This window comes from Prunus mume, linkage group LG8 (genome assembly GCF_029339155.1).
Source record: "Prunus mume cultivar Tortuosa linkage group LG8, ASM2933915v1, whole genome shotgun sequence".
Taxonomy (NCBI): domain Eukaryota; kingdom Viridiplantae; phylum Streptophyta; class Magnoliopsida; order Rosales; family Rosaceae; genus Prunus; species Prunus mume.
Window position 1 is genome coordinate 13035290 of NC_142705.1, and position 4540 is coordinate 13039829.

Sequence of the window (4540 nt, forward strand, 5' to 3'; positions counted from 1 at the left end):
AGTAGGGGCAGGTCAAGATAAAGCTACTTACCGTCTTCATATTCGAGAGGGCAACAAGGAGAAGCACTATTCCTGCAATCCAAGTATCCCAGCTTGTACGCATTAGCAACGATCTCATGCTTGGATGCCTCCGTGGCTTCAACATGAGTGTCGAACTTGACCAGTGGAGCTATCACCAACTTCTGGATCGGCAGTTCGCGCAACTTAAGGACTCTTTGCTCGAGCAGTACTCTTTGCTCGGCGAGCGACTCTTTAGCTCTCTTGGCCGAAACTTCGCAACATTGAGTCACTCCGTGCTTGACTGTTCGTGGCTTTGCAGACGAGTCGTGATTGCTAGACAGATGTACAAATCCTCTCGGTTTGATCCCAAGATCGCACAAGTACTCAAACCCTGTTTCTCAACAGCCTCCTCACGAGTAGATCATGGGTTTTAGGCTCGGCGGATACACGAGCGGGAATGTCCCTGACCTCCTGCATGCCATTGATCTTCTTCTTTGACGAGGCGCTTGATCCTGGCAGATGAAGAAGCAACTCCCATAGGGACATTCCCAGAACGAGACTTACGGAACACTTGCTCGTGGAAGAATGAGGAAGCTTGGTCGAGGACTTCTTTTGCTCAAGCCATCATCTAGGTCCGAGCCATACACCTCCCATCTTTCAATATCTTGGTCAGCGCAGACCATCGCCTCCTTGATGTTCACTCAAGAACCAACGCAATCCACGTAACCAGCAACGACGTTCAAAGCTTGATGAACATTGGACGTGTCTAGGCCAAGATCGAGCTTCTTGTGGATGTCATTTTCTACAAGCATGAGACAGAAGTCAGTCAAACACATAGCAAAGAATTCCATGGCAGCTGTGATCAAAGGGATGCAACTTACCATCACAGTAGGTGAGAGGAATGAGCGGACCGTCACCAACCTCCCCTACCTATCTGCCGTTGACTTCTAACATGTCCGTGCTCCACACATGATCGCCTTGACTCATATTGTTCCTAGTTCGTGACACAAAAAGAAGAAGGAATTGAAGTAGTTTGGATCAACCACAAATAAGCCGACCCTAAACGCCACTGCTTGCCTCCACCGATTATAGGTGGACAGCCCAAGTCAAAGACCCCAAGTCAAAAGCCTCCTCCACGTAGGAGCCCAAATCAAAGAAGGAAGCCCATACCATGGACAAGCCCAACAGATAATTCACATCTCCTACATGTAGCCATGCATGTGGTTAAGGGGGCATTTGTGGGAACCGAATTAAATCATACCATAAGTCAAATAATTCCTTCCATTTGGGGATTATTTGACCTAATTGGGAATTACTCAACCTAATTGGGAGTTACTCAATTTAATTGGGAGTTACCCAATTAAATTGAGAATTACCTAATTAAGTTGGGAATTGATTTGATTCCTACCCCAATTCCCAATTAAATGACGAGTTATCTAATTAAATTAGGATTTGATCTGATACCTACCACGATTAGGGATTTGATTTACCCTAATAAATCAAATCCCTAATTAATCAAATCAATTCCAAATAGGGGAGGAATAATTCCCTTCCATCTATGGAATTATTCCTCTGAAACCCTAATCTCCGAGACCATTATAAATACTTGGCTACGCACAAAGGTCAAGGTACGTCTAAATTCCTACCAAACTCTGCAGAAATTATTTCTCACAAACCCTAGCCACCACTTTCTTTCTCTCTCACAAGCCCTCCGGCCACCACACACGGCCTCCGGCCACCCGGTTTTCCTTGAAATACCCTACCTAACTTAGGCATCGGAGGGCCTTTGGCCAACACCCCCCGGGTGTGGTCCTTTACCCGATCTGTTTTGCAGGGAGAAAGAGAAGTGGAGAAGACGAAGGAATCTTAGACGAATATCCTCGTGAGGAAATTTGTACAAACACTATGGATATGGTATTTTGTATGGATATAGTAGGAATCAAGATTGGCAAACTATGTAATTACTATTAAATCTTCAAGTTTTATGAAATAAACAATTTTTGAGTATATATACATGTATGGTGTGGTTAATAGCAAATTTGGACCCAAATTTATTATTCACAAAGCATTATGATTGTTTTTTTTAGTTAAAATCGTTGTTGAGAACCATTGAAAACAAAAAAAGAAGAAGCTAAAATGTCAAATCACTACGTCCAGTTTTACAATTGATAAACGGTGGTTTTTTCAACAATACGATCCTCTTTAGAATTAATAGAAGACGATTTCTTAACAAACTGTCGTTTTTAGAGTTAATAGAAGACGGTTCTTCAGGAAAACCGTCGTCTATTATATGTAATAGACAACGGTTTTTTCAAAAACCGTCGTCTATTACATATAATAGACTACGGTTCTTTCAAAAACCGTCGTCTTTACATGTAATAGACAACGGTGTTTTCCCGTTGTAGTTTGACATTCAAAAAGATGACGGTGTTGAAAAAGAAAAAGACGACGGTGTTTTCCCGTCGTCTATGTCAATTTTTGTAGTAGTCCTTCAACTCTATCCTCTTAACTATTTTAAAACTTTCTTTTCTTTCTCTTTCATGGGATTGAATTTTTTTCATCTAGTTTATTTGCTCTACCTTCAGTCCCTGCCTTTTTTTTAATAGACTTTTAGTCCCTGCATTTCATGTTGCTTTCTTATATGTAGCATTTGCATGCCTTGTGCTCCAAAGTTAATACTATAAATATTTACGCATGTAGTTGATCATTTCTCTAAGTATTAACTTAGAGCAAGCGTGCAGTTGATAGTCCCCTACAAAACGTGGTTACCTCCAGAGTTGACCAATAATTTATTTTATAAGACACAGTACAATGTCATTTGTATTATATGTGACGTGTTTTAAGCTTCTTTATAGGATAATTGGATTACATAACTTTTTTGGTTTTTTTGTTTTTGTCGAAAAGATAAGGCAAGATATGTGCATAATATAAAGATAATTGGATTACAGAGGTTTTTTTGTTTTTTTGTTGTTGTTAAAAAAAAAGGCAAGATACGTGTATAATATAAAGATAATTGGATTATAGAGCTGTGACCATAACACCAAGTACATACTTAAAATTTCTGCTAAGTAGCTATGGGAGATATGTGAGCCGAAAATGTGGTTCAAATCTTACGTCTTTATCTCAATATGTCAATTCAATCTTGTGACATGGTTCAAGATACATTAAATTTATAAATTTAAATAAATAAAAAAGAAGAAGATAATATTCAACATACATGGTGAACTTTCTTACAAAGCTCTGGCTGAGGGAAAAAAAACCAACTATAACCACCACTTTCTCCGCTATTCCTAATGCCTCCCCCTACATTAGAGGCCAATGAATTAAAATAATCATACACAGAAAAGAAGGCCTGAATTGCAGTGAGTAGTAGGAGCACGACAGCAGCTACAGCTGACAAGAAAGACCATGGGGGTGTCAAATCTCACGTGCCAAATATTTCTATTGTACTCATTCACATCCTTGAACAACTTACATAGATAACTTTCGTCAATATCGAAAGGCACATCCTTGCCAAGGTTTTTGAAGAAATGAGCAACCTCCTCATCGGTTCCAAGATAATTCTCAATAATATTTTTGTCACTGAGAAATGCTGCGTACGCAGGCGTGCCGATGAGGCAGCTCATCAATGCAACATAAGTGGTTATGTGCTTTGAGCAATGGGAGTAGCATTGTTCAAATGCAACAAAGTTGAGGAAAATATCAGTGCCTAGATCATCTAGCGTTATGTTCAGAATTTCAAGCACCCCGTTGCAAAATCTGATGTCCAAGAAGCTATTTGCCTCCCTCGCCTTGAACTTAATTCCAGCCAAATGAAGCTCTTTGGCGGATTGGATAAATTGAACCAGCGGAGAGGTATTTCCCTTCCTCATGATCTTCAACTTAATTCACCCAACGAACTTTTTTAGTGTGTTCCTTGTGCTGGCCTTGAGTATTACCTTGAAGAGTTACTATCTTCTCTTGAAGCTTTTGATTTATCAAATAATGTTTGAAGGACAACGAAAGGAATTTGATTCCCCAACCGAAGAAGATCTCGTATGAGGTTAGGGAATATCCATGCCAAGTTGAAGATGGGGTCATCTGGATCACTTGGTGACAGCCTTCCAACTTTGCAGAATAGTTCAATAGTGAAAAGACCATCTAGCACCATCACCTCAACTAGATCTTGACCGCATAAATTGATTGTCTGTGAGTAGCACCGTCTTATATCTTCTTTCACTGATGCCACAACCTGCTGATAGTCATCTCTTCCTCCATTGATGAGCTTGATTGCGAGTTCATTGTAGCTATAAATTAAAGAGCAGAGGATTTGGTAATCACTATCGACTTTATACTGAAGTAAATTTGAATGACAAAAATATGTTGCCACATAAGAATTAACTATCAAGAAGAAGACAAGGACCAACCTTAATTATTAGCAGCAGATTCAAATGATAGAGTAGAATGAAACAAAAAATAATATAATGTGACCCTTTTGGGGCCTGAACCTTCTTTCAAATTTCATGGAACCATCTTCTTTGCCATCTATTCTCAGATTTTC

At 39.6% G+C, this 4540-nt stretch overlaps 1 pseudogene; it reads right to left on the reverse strand.

Moving 5' to 3' along the window:
* Positions 1-384: 384 nt before the first annotated feature.
* On the reverse strand, positions 385-4259 carry LOC148914755 (UPF0481 protein At3g47200-like; annotated as a pseudogene).
* Positions 4260-4540: the final 281 nt, after the last annotated feature.